This window comes from Cornus florida, unplaced genomic scaffold (assembly GCF_030987335.1).
Source record: "Cornus florida cultivar Cherokee Brave unplaced genomic scaffold, ASM3098733v1 CherokeeBrave_3.0.0_Hap2_Chr01, whole genome shotgun sequence".
In the NCBI taxonomy this organism is placed as follows: domain Eukaryota; kingdom Viridiplantae; phylum Streptophyta; class Magnoliopsida; order Cornales; family Cornaceae; genus Cornus; species Cornus florida.
The window spans coordinates 15740238-15757650 of NW_026775571.1; the positions used below are offsets into that span (position 1 = coordinate 15740238).

Consider the following 17413-nt stretch of genomic DNA (forward strand, 5'->3'; position numbering starts at 1 on the left):
TTACAACCCCTCTGATTCTGTTGAGAGCTATTAGCCCCCTTACTTTTCTATTCCGCCTTATGTTCCTTCTATTTCTGAAAGATAATGTTGTTATTCTCCTCTATCGCCATGGCACATTCCACAACTTTAGCATATGTGTCATAATGATAACCAACCATAAACTTCTTCACATGAGAGATCAACCCTCTTTCAAACTTTCTAACCTTGTGTAACTCATTCATAACAATATGAGGAGTGAATCGGGATAGCTCTGTAAACTTCCTCTCTTACTCACTGACTGACATATTACTATTCTGCTCCAGCTGCATGATCTCAGTTTCCTTCTTATCCTTTACCGCTAGTGGAAAGTATTTGTCGTTGAACCAAGTTTTAAAATCGTCCCATGTCATAGCTGTAATGTCCCCAACAATCCTGGTATCTGATTGCCACCACTGGCGCACCTCACCAGAGAAGAAAAAAACACAAATCTTCATCTTCTATACCTCAATGCAGTCCATCATCTCAAAATATTTCTCCATATCTTCAATCCACTTCTCGGTATCAAGTGGATCAGTAGGTCTGACAAATTCAACAGCTTCCAATTTGTGTATATCTCTGATAAATCCAATCATAAGATTCGCTGCATGAAGTGCATCCTCCAGCTGAGCATTGTCATGTTCAACACCACCATAGCCGACGCCTCCCTGACCTCTGCCTCTAGCAGGTCGTCCTCTTAACTATTAAAGGAATATTGTATACTTTCCTTTGCAATACAACGCGGCACCTTTGCAAGGAGGAAAGTAAATAATACTTCCTGACCTCTGCCTTTATCTTCTAAACTGATTTTTTTTTTTCTGCTTTTGATTCTATATACTACATATGACAAAGTCTCCTCAGAGTTGCAACTGAAATTACATACATATGGAGTGTTTCTCATTCTCTCTCACAAGGAATATCCTAACACTCAAACTGAAACAATAAACAGGGAGGTGAAAATAAAATCTAAGGAAAAATTCTGGATGAAAGGACAATTTTATATGACTTGGTAGTCCTTTGCTTAACATATTTTAGGCTTTCGTGGCTTCCACTAGAGCCGCGGCCTTACTGGCCATAAGCTGCTCGTAAAGGTCTCTAATCTTTAATCCGACGATGGTCTGGAAGAGACCAGTACCATTGTTACTACCCTGGAAGTCAGCGTGCTTCAACATTTGTTGGGTGACTTCACCATAGAACTTGGTGGAGAGGTTGCTCAAATGGCTTTTGACGTAGATCAGTTCATCTAATCCGTCAAATTGCCCATCCATCTCCAACACAGACACCTAAGACAAACAGAAATAGTGGTACTAAATCTCAATAATCACAGTATAAACATTCTGACGAAGCAAAAGCTATAAACGAGAACAACTTTGAGTCCACAAAGTATAGGAAAAGAGAACTTTGATACGTTATCGATGATTAAATAAATAACTCTGCTCTTACAGTACGTGCGGAGAACAGCAGTATAAAGATACTGCCCAAAATTCAAATTTCTATAAAAATTACGAAAACATAGAATAAGAAACCTTATCACTAAAGTATACTAAATATAAAAAAATAGAGTAATTCTTTTAGACCTTTAACAAAAATTCTAAAATATTCAGTAATCTTATATAGACTAAAGAACACAATTTAATGGTCCTAAATGATTGAATTTAGATGAATAATGACATTGATGGGTTTAGGTTTAATTTATCAGGTCGTTTCCGATTGGGAACGAGTATTCTTATGTTGAAACGACCTAATGAGACTAGACCGGGAAAATGTCAATAAAACTGCCCTACATCACATTCACTTGCAGATTGTGCTTGAGGTTTTTTATAATGTTGATTAAGAAAATGACTGTTTTGAAGATTGAAAGTTTGGATATATACCTCTTGGCCAAAGTAAGTGTCAGGGCCGTAGGAGGATTTGATGCTAAGGTAAGAACAAGTCTGCTCGCTCCCACAAGGTATCCAAGAGATGGTGGAACCTTCATCAAACAGGTAAACTGGGTTGAAGTACTTCACTCATTTCATTATCAACTTTACTCTCAGTACCTTCCCCTCGTTATCGCCAGGAATGATATTAGGAGCTGAAAGTTATACATTTTAGCCCCTTAAATTGCATACTTTATTCTCTTAATTGTAGTTTATTTGTGATTTTACATTATTTTATTGTTTTTTCTTTATTTTAGGACTTTAATTATAAAATCAATCTAGACTAGTGATTCTAAAGCTTTAAAAGATGACATTCCGTGAGACCCAGTAATGTTAAAGATCCAAGTCTAATTAGATTAAGAAAAGAGTTCAAGAGAAGCCACAAGTTGATAAGAATGGAAAGAAGAAAAAAATGAAAAATCCTTCTCCAATAAGGAAACTTTCTCGAAAGTTAGTAATTTGAACCCGTTTTGGTAATCTGTCTATGTCTCTTTTCTCGAGTGTCAAAACAGATAAATTGTCATATGTTGAAAGGAAATTCGAAGAGTTATAATTTTGTATTTCAAGAGGATTTCATAAAATAGCTGTTTACCTTATTAAAACTAGGTTGGAAGTCTGTACGAATTTTGAAGTCTTTGTTTGGCAGAATTTCCATATACGTCTTCTATGTGAAAAAGGGAACTTTGGGGCTGATATTCTCTTATTTAAAGGGAGTTCTCTGCATCATTAGGGCATCATACAGATGAGCTGGAGGCTGAGAACAGAAGAGAGGCATTCAGAAGCAAGAAGGGATCAATTCGAGGCAGTGAAGATGTGTTCCTCATCCATGAAAATTCCATTCCAGTCATGCTTGTCTAAACGCTTTGCTAAGGTTGTGATGTAGCCCTAGCTTAGCACCACTAGTTTGATTGTATTTATTTATTGGAGAACAATTATTATCATGTATGATTGTGCAATCTATAGGATTTCTAATTAACTTTTCAATAAGAATCGGTTTTAAAGTTTTAATTCAATAAGAAATATTTTTCTATCTTATCTTAGATCTTTGAATCTTGTGATTGAACACAACTCATTCACTTCTTGTAGCTGTGAATGAGATGATTACACAATGGTTTTTCTTTGAATATAATATTAGAGAGTTGATAGATTATGCCTAGAAAAGATAGACTATACTACACCCTAGAGTAAAGTAGTTAGGTAGATGGTTTATACCAATCGAACATAGTCCATGCTTAGCTTTAAATTATATTATATTCTAGTTGAATTAATATGCACTTGTAGCTATGATTAATTCCCTATGCATGTTATATATATATATATATATATATATATATATATAGATATCCAATAAATTGAAGCAATTAACTGGTGGTGTGACGTTAGTGGTGAAGTCATGCCCTTAATTCTTTCTTTCTATTTTATACATTTTATTTAATCATTGTTCTCATTTTATTTTTCTACTTAATTAATTTAGAATAAATCATCACAATTTAATTATCCTACTTTCAAGTTAATTTGAAATTTAATAAATCACAATTTAATTATCCTACTTTCAAGTTAATTTGGAATTTAATAAATCTGTTGACAAACTTAATTTACACAAGTCCCTTGGGTACGACACCCTTATAAGTAAGCCCTATCTGTAAAGATTCGTGTACTTGCGAGTGATACATATAAATCTCACGATAAAATGAGTTGCGTTGGCAACACCTTAATAACTGCATCAGCATATTGCTTATGTGGATCTGCAGCAAGAAAAGGACATGAAAATGGATTGTATTAGTACTATGAACAAGCAAACACTTCATATATGGTAGAAAATGAGATCCAAATACACAATTCAAGTTAAATAAGCATTGTAGGCAGGAAGTTGGATCGAACAGGTTGAGGCCTAACAAAACCTCTTGGTTTGTTACAAAGCAGTTCTCCAGAACTAAAAAAATAAAAAACTATTTTTAGAGAACTATAAAAGATAATTATTTGAAAAAACCCCTTTTTTTAACTGAGTTTCGAAAATAGTTCTAACTAAGCAAATATTTGTACAGTTTTCAATTACCAAAAAATAGAAAACTAAACCATAAAGGCCCCTTGGATTGTGATTCTTTCCTCCCTGTTGTAACTATCCCATTCAATCCTTCCTAATTTTTCTTTTTAGTTTCTCCTCCTATTATTATTTTTTTTCTACACAGGTCCTTCTGCAAGTACCTTAATGGCCTTAAGGTGGGGTTGGTTAAGGTAGGGCTAAAGAAAAATTACCAATGTAAGCGTCGAAATCTGGTTTTCGGGCTTCAATGGTGGCTTTGATGCTCTCGAGACTGTGTCCTTGCTCTACCATGTCTCTGCAGTTTTTTGAAACATGATTAAATTCAAGAAAATGGAAAAACAATATTTACATATTTGCAGAACATATAAGAAAATGGATTACCTGAATTTTCCAGGAAAATTTAACTTCATTGCTGATATCCAAGTCGATACTGAAGTCCAAGAGGTCCCTCAGAAGCTGATCATACCTACATTTTGCAAAGTTAGTTGATTAAATGAGGTTTGGAATTGGAAATGCAAGTGAATTGCGTATCCACCAAATAACAAAAAAATGACTGAAAAGAATACATATAAGCATTATATGTGAAGGGCAAAAAAAGAAATATAAAAAATGTTACACTAAAAAATATGGCCTTGGATAGGAAAAAATGGAAATACTATGTTTGGCAGACATAGAATTGGAGCTTTGTAATTGAAACTGAAATTGGTTGAATTGGAGAAAAATAACTCAGAAAATTGAGCCAAAATTTCTTCAATTCCACCAATTTCAATTTCAAGACTCCATTTCCACGCTGTCAAACACAGCATAATAATTTTTCTTTTGATTTCCAAATTTGTTAGATAAATTATGACTAAATATGTATATCATTTATATTTATAATTCTGAGGTTCATATAATTATTAAACAATCACTTGTCTAAGAAGTTTAAGTTAGAGAGGGTTTAACTTGACAAGTAATTTTTACATTATTAACTAAATATATATATATATATATATATATATATATATATATATATATATATATTTTATTTTATTTTATCAGGATGATGATATTAATGACCTTATCTGATAGGGTTTAACTCAATTGTATCAAATGTTTTTTTTTTTCGGTAATTAATTGTCTCAAATGTTTAGGATGATAAGGGGGTTAATATAAAATAAAAATAAAATAAAGAAAAAATAAAGGAGGTTAATATGGTTAAACTCTCTCTCTCTATTAATTATAAATTTATTAGGAGAAAATGGGCGCAAAGCATGATATAAGGCCCAGCAAGAAGAAGCGGCGAGGAGTGCCCTGATAAACAGTATGTTTATTAGCATCCACAACTCTACATTCATTTTATTGAGATTGAAAAATGAAATTAAAACATAAAAATATTATTAATTGAACAAATTTTTCGCATATAAATTTCCCAAAGAAAAAAAAAATTCATATGTATTTCATATACATATATATAGAGAGTGAGAGAGTACTTGAAGAGTGTTGATAGTTGTTCTTGATGATGTGAGGAGATTATTCTATGTCTGTCGAGAATGCTGAGATCAGAGGCTGATTGGAGCTCCAAGCTAGTACAAGAAATTCTCCATAGAAGAGATTGAGAGAGAGCTCTAGAAAACCATTCTCTGTGATTATGGTAGTGGTGGTGTATATGTATTCCAACCTCCATAAATGATGAGAGTTTAGTCATATTTATACTACTTTCATTTGGGTAAGGACCTTTGGTCATAAAAGCCAACTCACTCTTTATCCAATGGTCGCTTTATCTAGGTAAGGACCATTGGTAACTAGGGTAGCTCAGTTTTTATCCAATGGTCATTCTGTGAGATATATATATATATATATATTATGGTCTTTATTACTCGAGCTCAGCTATTGGGTATTAAACATTCTCTCCCCCTTGTGTAAACCTCGAGGTAAGGCAAATCTTTAGAACTCAGGCACCTAACCACTGATACTCAGATTCCCACGCCTGGAGATGGGGGAAGGAGTCCTCTCGGGGTACCGCCTTCTTGGCACCGCGAGACCCTATTCCAATCGTGGCCCTCGAGACCCCTTTCGTTCAGGGAGGGGGATTGAGGTGAAAGCATAAATGTCCGAGGTTTTGTCTGTAAGAGGGAACCTTGAAAAGGATAGAGGAGGAGGAACCCATCCGACTGGAGAGGGGCACGTCCACAGAGGAGCGAATGGTAGCGACCCCTTCCTCATTCAGCAAGTTCAGTTATAGAATAAGTAGCTCGAGATCACTTGGTCCTTTAAGAGACGCAACGGACAGATACTGGCCATGTGTATCATTTTTCCAAAAATGGTGCCACGCAAGTGGGTGTCGTGGAACCTTTATCAACAAAGAGCATTATATAGCCACAAACTAAATGATAATTTTTTTAAAAAAAAAAATCTAATCACACAAGAATCCATATATATTAATACCGCAATAAGTTTCACAGAAATTCTTTTGCAAAAGAATTAACAGGAATTTTCAGGAAAAAAAATAAAACAAAAATAAGAAGCGAAATTCCATATTGAATCATAGCTATTGAATCATGATATTATAAAACTTACATTGGATGCAACCCTTCGATAACCAGAATCTTAGGGGGCTTGATGAGCTCAAGAGGGTCCAAGAGGCCACTAAAATGTTTATAAATAGGCTTCTCAACAGCAGTCCCAAACTCGAGAGCCTTGACCTGCTCATACATGCATGAGATCAAAGTTGTTGGCTCTAGGGTCAAGAGCAGTCACACCCTTCTTTCTTCCCAGTCCGATCAAGAGAATGATAGTCATCCAAACATATCACAGTGGTGGTGTCACTGATGAGTGTGTTGGAGTCGGGGTTGCCACCTTTGGGTGGCTCAGCCGCCCCTCCAAACACACTCGTCAGCCTCCTCATGAAGGTGCTTTTCCCACATCCAGAGTCTGCCGCCAAACACACTTGTCAGCCTCCTCATGAAGGTGCTCTTCCCACATCTAGAGTCTGCCGCCAAACCTATCACTACCGTGTTTGCGTCCGCCGAAGTGATTGAAGCTATGGAATTGAGGGATTGGATCGTGTAGACTGTGCAGACACCCGCCATGAGGTCACATGAAATAGGCTTTTGATTTTGATTTTTTTTTTCTTTTTTTTCTTTTCTTTTCTTTTGCTACTTAGGAATTATTTTTTTTAATTTTTTTTTTATTAAAAAAAAAATGAAAGAAGTGGTTATTGTTAAAGAGAAGGCAATTTTGAAGGATAGGAAGTTGTTGGACTTGATGAGGGGAGGCTGATGTGTCAATGATTATGGGTTTATGTGACACCCTCTTAGTTTGGACAAATTTGGAGGTGTTTTCAAGGTTGAGAATGGGAGGACATGGTTGGATTTAGTTCTGTGGGGCGAGGGTATGTTTGTCATTTAAAGTACTTATCTTTGAAATGGAAATGTTTTTGATGGAATTGTTAATGAGTAAAACATAGGGGATGGAGAAGCTTGGTGGTTATTTGTTGCAGTTTGGATATTTGCAATGCCACATGGCATCACTAGGGTGGCTGGTCGAAGATGAGGGGAGGAGGGTGTGGAGTGGAGGAGGTTTGGACCCAATGTAATCTAAATTGAACTTTGGAACGCTATTTGTGAGAAGTCAAGATTGTGCGAGCGTGTGTATATATATACATATAGTTTCACAGCTAGTGAATTCATCATTTAATTTAAGGACCACATCCTGGCAAGTGGCAACACATCTGAACAAGTGATGGGCAAAAAGATAGAACATAATAGGCTAAACATTTTCAGACAAGTTAGTTCAATAAGTCATTCCAGTGTTTGTAATGTTTGATTACTCCACAAATTTTTTTCCCAGTGATGTTACACAGACACAAAATAAGTAGAAAAAGTGCATAGAATCATATGTTTAACACATGCAGAGTTGGTAGAGAAATATTTGTAAGAAAATGCATGAGCAGAAGTGAAATAATTTGTGTAACTTCAAAACAGGGTATTATCATTATTACGAACCAAATATGCAAATAATAACTTCTTTTTTTTAGGTAGAATTTATTGTCCAATTCACCGGTCGGTATTAGTCTAACTGTATTTGCTTGAACTTGATAATTTTTTATTTTTTTACAAGACAAGAAGGATTTGAAGTTAGATTAATAGATACAGAAAGTCGAAACTTGACACTCCTAAATCCACCAAGGTACTAACGCACTGAACTATCGAACTATCTGTACTTGACAATAACTTACTATTAGAGGTCACATCTCTCAGTTTTTGTTCTATAAATTTTAACTCACTTTGGAATTCTAGGCAATTAAAACAAGCATTAATTTGGAATTTTGATTGTGAAAAATAAGAGCATAGTTTGTTTGGCATTCAATCATATTTCTTAAGAGTAAGCAGTTGATTTGTGCAACTTGCAAGTACAATTTATAGTGTGAGAAGGTTTTTCAAAGTTTAAAAAGAAGTCTGCAGTTCAAATGTATTTGAACCGCACAGTATTATTGTGGAACTCACAAGATCCAACAGCTGACTTTGTGCAGTTGCAATAGTTGCCATGACTAATTGGATAACCAATCTTTGGAATCCTAACTCCAAATTTTGCAAGGCAATGGCCTAGAAATTGTGTTTTGTTAGGGTTGTTATTACCTCCGAAGGGTAAGAAACAACCCAACATTTTAGGGGAAGCATTTGACTTTAGAGGATCTCTGCAAACAAATAGAGGATTGTATTAGGTGCAAACTTTATGTTGCTCGGCTCTCTAATTGTACTATTTCAAGCCTTGTCACTGCTGATTGGAGCCTTTCAAGCTCGGTGATAAGTGCCAACTGCCAACTGCCAAACTTCCATAGTTTTGTAGCTGCTCGAGTGTTTTTTTTTTGCTTCACTGAGCTCTGCTGGTGCTTTTGGGGAGTGACGTTTAGTGGGTCAGGAGGGCTTCTGGTGGGCTTATTGAGCCCCTTTTATAATTGGTTTTGGGCCTCTCGGTCATTGGGCCTTTGCCCCTCCTTTTTTACGGTATTCCTTTTTTAATACATTTAGTTACAAAAAAAGAGGAAAAAAAGTTAACAGAGTTGTTTCATAAAAAAAAATATATTTAGGAGTTATATCACGTAGAGTAAGAACGAGAGTGAGCAAAATATAAGCCATGCATAATAAGAACGGGATCGAGCATCCAAAGAGCGTGTGAGCGAAGGATGTGCATAATTACATTGGTGTTTCAGTGCTACTTGAACCAAAATTTCCACTTAAAAAACATGATGAAATATTGAAAATTTCTCCATCATTAAACTAAAAAAAAAAAAAAGAGAGAGCAGAAGCGTGAGCATGAAAGCGCAAATTTACATTTAAAGCGAATTGTAACACCCATTTAGAAGAATTATGGGGTGAGAATGTAATCCATCACGAACGTTAATGTAAAATTAGTAGTAACAAATGAATGCGTGTTTAATTATAAAATTAGAAAAATAAAAAATAATACTTAGAGCCCGTTTGTGATTACTTATCTACGGCTTAAAAGTGCTTTTATTTATAATAAAAAAAAAATTGCGTTTGGATGTGTTTTGTAACCATTAGAAGCGCTTTAAATGGTTACCAAATTTACTTCAATAGAGTATTTGAATGAAGTTAGAATTTGTGTAAAATTAGCAATAGAAGTATTTTAAAAAATTGTTACTAAATAAATTTAAAAAATAATTTAGTTAGAAAAAGTATTTATTATATCGTGTCACCAAACACCAAATATGTTTTTTTATTGGCCGCAATTTTTTGTTAGCACTATTGATAAAAATACTTTTTTTTATTCCAACAGCAGCCCCAAAGGGCTCTTAGCATCACAACATGAGTCGTGATGAGCTCAACGGCCATTGCAAGGTTGAGGTATGCATCCTTCGAGTACTAACTCACCCTACCATGCAGATTTTAAAATAGTTTTTGAAGCCCAACCCAATACGTGGACCAAGCTTAGTGTCGGGCTTGTAGGCGGAGTCAGGCCATGTTAATGGGTGACAAATATAACTTAATAAGGGCATATTTGGTCTTTTGAATCATTTTGCTTAAAGGCCCGTTTGGCATGCGCTTTGTTTTAGACATTTTGTTTTTGGCTAAAACAGAAATAATGTTTTTGTTATAGGAGTGTTTTGGATAAAAAAAATCGGAAGCACGTTTAGGAACAATGTTTTGTTGTGGAAATGTCGGAAACAGAAACATGCAAAACATGTTTGGTAGGTCATGCGTTTCAAAATTTTTGAAAACAAAACATGTTTGGTTACTCCAACTGTTGCCAAAAAAATAAATAAAACATGTTTTATAATTTATTTACAAAAATGTCTAAAAATTACATTTTAATAATTCAAATATTATCAATATTTTTTCATATATAACTATATAATAAGTGGCTATAGAAGCCCTAATTTTTTTTTTTTTGTAATAACCTATTTACAAACCTGCTTCAATTTTGTTATTCGGTTACCTGTATAGTCCAACACAATATTAAAAATAAAAACAAACCCAACTGCAAGCATAAGTGGAATAGATGGTACACCATTTACAAGTGCTTAAATATTCAACCAACAAATTTATTAAACAAGTTTAAGTTCTATATAAAATGTTTGGAACAAACCATTAACAATACATAATTCTCACTAAAAATTGACAATATGTTCATAAAGTGATGACAATGGCAACGACATTGGAAAACTAAATGTTAGGGACAGACAATGGCCAAACTGATTGACAATGGCAATGGCATTGGAGTACTACTCTTCTTTACATGAATAGAGTGAAAGCTTGTTATTTGCATATGACCCTTCAAGAGAGCATCAACACACATCATCTTCATAACATCACATGTACATCACCTTCAAAAGAGCATCAACACACTTCATATCTGCAATGGTAGCATTTAAGTTGAAAAGTGCTATCAACACAGCAAAAAAAAAAAAAAAAAAAAAACATAGCAACTCAGCAAAAAAAATAATTCAGACAGTGTTCTTTAAGTTGAACACAGCAACTTCAAAACTATAGAGCAACAACATCATCCATTACCCACATATTCAATGCCCAAACTCCACACACCATACCAGCCCAAACTCCACAATACACTATATTGTGAAACCAAGTGTTACGTGGGGTGCAGAAACAGTTAGTTGATTTTAATTGTGATTAACTCCTTTAATGACCTAAATCTGATTATTAGGTCAACTTGCTCAATTTATGATCTATTAAATTATATGATCAATTTAAACAACCACAATAAAAAATATATGTAAAGTAAAACAAGTTAGAGTTAGAGAGATTGCACCAGGATTTTTAGCGAGGAAACCCCAGCTGATTAAAATACGTCAACTATTTGTATGGGAAAAACCTCATGGACTATTTAGTCCAAAGTAAACCGATCAACTATGTTTGAAACAAAGTACGTCAAACTTTGACTCTGCCTCACACCCTATCGTTCTACCAAACACCAATTGCTGACAATCCTCTGGCTTTACGACTCCCTGTCCAACAGCAACTTGACCTCAGACTTATACTTGATATTTGTAGAAGAGTAGCAAGTAGATCAGACAATACTCCTCGAATGCTCTAACCCTTTGAAAGTGTGATCGTTTCTACTTCTATTCTTCAAGATTTGAACTCGATTGTAGAAGAATTAAATCATGCTCTTCACATATTATCTAAAAATTCAATATAGCTCCAATTCCGATGAGATAGAGAACAACACAACTAAATCACTCATGATTATATATGTGTGCTCTCAAAAATAAATTCAAAATAATCAGATTTGATTTTCTGAATTTTCTCTCTCTAAAAAGCTTTCTCAAAATATAGAATTAATGTTCCCTAAAGCCATAAAATAAACCTATGTGTATGATAAGGTTTATATAGAGTTTAGACTATCCTAATCCTTCTGAAAATATGAAAAATTTCGTGCATAGGACTTGGAAAGAAATTGGGATAAGAAAGGAAACAACAGAACAGGGTAACTGAAAGCCTAATGCTGTCAGGACACCTGGAACCGGTTCCCAAAGGACAGAATGGTTTCCGATGCACTTTGGCTAACGGTTTCTACCTGTGGTACTGGTTCAAGATTGGCAGTGACCAAACCTGCTGTAGACCAAGTTTGGTTACCGGTTCAAGGATTCTCCTACCGGTTCCCAAGAGGCAGAATTGAAAGCTTTGTTTACTTCAACCTTCTAAACTCCCTAAGTGTTCTTACTCACTCACGTATCTTCCTAAAGCATTGTTCTCATCATCTTTGAGTGTAGCAACCCATAAACACTTGAACTTCTTCAAATCCGCTTCTGATCTTCAATTTTGAATTTTTTAGAACTTAAAAATTACAACTCAATCAGACTTGTTTTGACAACAAAATTAACCAATTATAAAATTTATATCTCACAATCTCCCCCTTTGGTAATTTTGTGACAAAACTCTAAAAACAATTCAGCAATCTACCCATATAGGAAAGTAAATTACAATGATTGTTAAAGGTAATAAAACCGTAGAAATTTTCTTAAACCTCATGAAGCTTCAACACATGTAGTAACCTGTAATTTGCACATTAGCTCAAACACAACTACCCGTGAAGCTTAATCAAGAAAATAAACACGAGCATAAAACAGTCATGCTAATAATGCTTGAATATCAATGCAATGTGATGCAATGAACAATGGTTCTCCCCCTCAAAGCAAAAAGTTTTCCCCCTTAATGCAAAAAGTATCTCTCCCCCTGAATGATAAGTATCTCAACTCTCTCCCCCTTTTCGTCACAAATTAACAAAGGTCTTAAGGAAGTAGGAAGCAACCAACTACATAAATCTTGTAAATTGAACCAATGAGAATGTAGACTCTACAAGATTATATGTATCAACAAAAATAACCAAGATCAGTTCTTTTAAGTTCCACAAACTTAGTAAGTATAGTAAAATCACCACCAAGTTCCAAAAACATATGATCTATCAATTGTTCAGATTTCAGATAATAAATTAATGATATCACATATCCTTAGAAATCAAACAATCAACTTGTGCAAAAGACAATTTTTTTTTCTCTCTTTGTGCTACATTTTTCTTTTTGCACATTGGCGGCTTTCATGCTTATAAGCAGCGAGCTCTTTCCTTTATTCCCACTTGTTTTTAGTCAAGTTGCTTTTGGACAAATCCCAAAGGTAGCCTTTTCCATCTCACCTTTTTCAAAACAGTAAATATTTTTCTTTGTTTAAAAAAAAAAAAAAAAAAAAAAAAGAATTTTCATTTCACGTTGTTTTTCAATTTTTTTCTTGCTTTTCACTCTTTTGGTCTAAAACACATAAGGCAAGTTTAAATTCCAAGACAATGATCAATCATATCAATATTATCTTTAACCAAAATAATGATATCTCCAGTAAATATATTATCAATGATTCATTTACTAAACAAAATAAGTAAGCAAAACCAATTTCATCAATTCATAGCCATTGTATGCTTTCCACAGATAATCCATGTGTCATTAAACTCCTTGTGTTCAACATACTCAATCAATATGGTTTACTTAACTTCCCAAAAACATAATCTAGACACTCAAGATATGCATGAAAATCCTTTATAGACTATGTCTTTGCAATGCATCTAATCAAGACAACAGACACCAATAGATTTCCTAAAATGAGAAAACTTAAGAGCATCTAATGGTTTATTAAGAATATTAACCAAATTATGATCAGTATGCACTTTTTCCAAAGGCACGACATTTTGTTCAACAAGTTCCCTAAAAAAATAATGTCGAATGTCAATGTGCTTAGTCCTAGAATACAAAACTGGATTCTTTGAAACATTAATTGTACTAGTATTATCACAAAAGATAGCAATAGTACCTTGATCAACTCCATAATCCGGAAGTATCTGTTTCATCCAAAGCAATTGTGTGCAACAAGTTCCAGTAGCAATGTATTCAGCCTCACAAGATAATAAAGATATGCAATTTTGCTTCTTGCTGTACAATGAAACAAGATTAGTACCAATATAGAAACAACCACCTGAAGTACTCTCTCTGTCATCTTTGTTATCAACCCAATCAACATCAGTATAGCCTACAATCTCAGAGTTAGACTCAGAAGAATAACTCAATCCATAATTTAATGTACCATTGACATAATGAATAATGCGTTTAACTGCAAGAATGTATTGTTATCTAGGATCAACTTGATACCTAGCACAAACACCTACACTAAATAAAATATATGGCCTAGTTACTGCCAAATACAACAAGCTACCAATCATACTCCTATACAAGAAATGATCAACCTTGTTAGGATCAGAGTCTTTATCCAATTTGGATAGGGTACTTATAAAAGTTTGAAAATGCTTTGAATCTTTTATACCAAATTTCTTAACTAGCTCCTTTGCATATTTTGATTGAGATATGAAAATCTCATCATCAAGTTGTTTCACTTGGAGACCTAGAAAGAAAGTCAATTCACCAACCATGCTCATTTCAAAAATTTTACTCATATCGTTAGAAAAAGTATGAACAAGGTTATCATATGTAGCACCAAAAACAATATCATCCATATATATTTGAGCAATAGAAAAATATTTTCCTTTCCTGAAAATAAACAATGTTTTATCTGCTCTTCCTCTTTTAAAGCCCTTGTGCATTAAATAAGAAGTTAACTTCTCATACCATGTTCTACGTGTTTGCTTTAAACCATAAAATGTCTTTTTAAGATGAAACACAAAATCAAGATTATGTGGTTCAATAAAACCTTTTGATTGTGCTACATAAACTTCTTCCTGCAAAATACCATTTAGAAAAGCACTTTTCACATCCATTTGAAACAATTTGAATTCAAAGTGACATGCAAGAGGAAAAAGAAGTTGAATAGACTCAAGTCTAGCAGTAGGTGCAAAAGTCCCATCAAAATCAATTCCTTCAACTTGAGTGTATCCTTATACAACTAATCTAGCTTTATTTCTCATCACAAGACCATATTCATCAAGTTTATTTTTAAAAATCTATTTGGTCCCAATGACATTAACATTAGTAGGTCGAGGCACTAATTCCTAAACATCATTCTTAATAAATTGAAACAATTCTTCTAGCATAGCCATAAGCCAATCAGAATTTTGAAGAGCTTCATCAATATTTTTAAGTTCAAACTGAGTCATGTGACATGAATGTCCTATGTCATCTATAATGCATGAGTTTTCTACATCATCACGGACTGTACTCCTAGTACTATGCTTATCCCATAGACCTATTACATTTTCAATTGGATGACTCAATCTAACTCTAGAACTGCTAGATGTAGAAATATCTAGAGATGGTGCAAGAATTCCTATTGGTTAATCAGTGGTATCCTCGAACTCCTCATCTTCATCTTCTTTAACCTCTTCACCTTCTCTACCTAAATTCTCAACTCTTTCTTCCTCATAAATTGTAGGTTCTTTCTTTCTCCTGCAAATTCAAAATTAGTTTTTTCTTCATCAAGTTAAGAAGATGTTATCTTAGATTTTGTATCATCAAATACAATATTTATAGACTCCGTGACCACTTTGGTTCTAAGATTAAAAACCCTATAAGCCCGACTTATTTGTGAATAACCCAAAAATACACCTTCATCACATCTAGAGTCCAATTTTCCCAAGTGTTCCTTATCTCTAAGGATATAACATTTATTTCCAAAGACTCTAAAGTATTTAACAGTGGGCTTTCTATCATACCACAATTCATATGAAGTCTTTTTAGTTTCAGGCTTAAGATAAACTCTATTTAGGATATGACAAGCAGTACGTACCGATTCAGCCTAAAAGTGAATAGCAATCTTATTCTCATATTGTCCTATTTTTCCTTTCCTCTACACCATTCTGTTGTGGTGTTTTAGGTACTGAAAATTAATTCATGCTAAAATGCCATTCTTATCACAATATTCAATAAACTCCTTACGTGCGAATTCACCTCCATTGTCGCTCCTAATTCCATTAATTCGATATCTCTTCTTATTTTGAATAAGTTAGCAAATAGACCTGAAATTCACAAAAATATCAGATTTTTTTCTCTCAAATATGCAACAAATGTAAATCTAGAAAAATCATCGACCATAACAAGCATATATCTTTTTCTTCCAATGCTATCAGGTGTTATGCAACCCATTAAATCCATATGAATCAATTTTAAAGGTCGAAAAGTGACTTTATGAATAAGTCTCTTATGTGACACTCTAGTTTGTTTTCCTAATTGACATGGACTACATATTTCATTATTAGGCATCTTCAATTAGGCAAACCTCGAACAAGATCATTATTAGATAAATTCACTAAATCATTAAAATTCATATGTCCAAGTCTTTTATGCTATAAAACAGTCTCATCAGTAACTACAGAAAAACACATCAGTGAAGGATTTGAAAGCACAACATAACAATTATCAGAAGTTCTAGTTCCTTTCAAGATACATTCACCTTTTTTATTAGTTACAAAACACCCTTGTGAAGTAAAATTGACTTAAAACTCCCCATCACAAATTTGATTAATACTTAACAAATTAGTAGCTAAACCTTTAACATATAGAACATTTTTCAACTCCTCAATTTCTGAAAATTTAATCTTACCTTTACCACTTATAGTGGAAGCTTTACCGTCACCAAAAGTAATAGTACCAACTGAACATTCCTTAAAAATGGTAAACAACGTTCTATCCCTTGTCATATGCCTAGAGCAACCACTATCAAAATACCAACCACATGGACCAAGTGCTCTAAGTGCTGTGTGCATGGCAAAGCATTTAAAATTTTCTTTCTTTACCCAAACAATTTTAGATTCATTATGTAATGATTTCCCTATTGTTCCAGACAAAGTGTCACAAGGCTCGATAGTCCTAATCCTTTTCTTCCTCAAGTTTGAACTATCTAGATTTTTCAATTTCTTTCCTAGTTCAATTTTTCTTTTCTAGACACTTATACCATATATGCTCTTTTTCACTTAAAAAATGACATGTTGAAATAAGTTTGGAAGAATTAAAAATAACACAAGGCTTGGTTTCAACTTTCACAAAAAAATCTTTAGATTTTTGTAAATACAAATCCTTTGAAGTTAATGCCAAATCTTTGTTACTCATAACATTTTCAACCACTTTTTTCAACTTATCAATTTTGCAAGTGTCAATATCAACTTTCTGAAAAGACTGTTTTGATTTAACAAATTCACTACTCAAATTATCAATTTTAAGTTCCAGTGATTTATTAAATAAATTTACCTTCTTAAGCTCATTTTCCAGAAAATCAATTTTATGAAGAAGATTCAAATTCTTATGGCCTATTTCTTCCAAATTTTTATTAGAGACAGAAACTTCTAACTTATAAATATCTCTATCAAGTTCTGCAAGATTCAATTTATCTAACAAATTTTCAAAATCCTTTTTAAACTTGGACCACTCAATTTGCATGCTCATGACAGAATCAAAAACAAGAGGTAAAGGCAACACATCAAT

The 17413-nt window shown here is 33.7% G+C and overlaps 1 pseudogene; it reads right to left on the bottom strand.

Moving 5' to 3' along the window:
- Nucleotides 1–876: 876 nt before the first annotated feature.
- LOC132269580 (phosphoribulokinase, chloroplastic-like) overlaps nucleotides 877–17413 on the bottom strand; it is a 43876-nt pseudogene continuing 27339 nt past the window's right edge.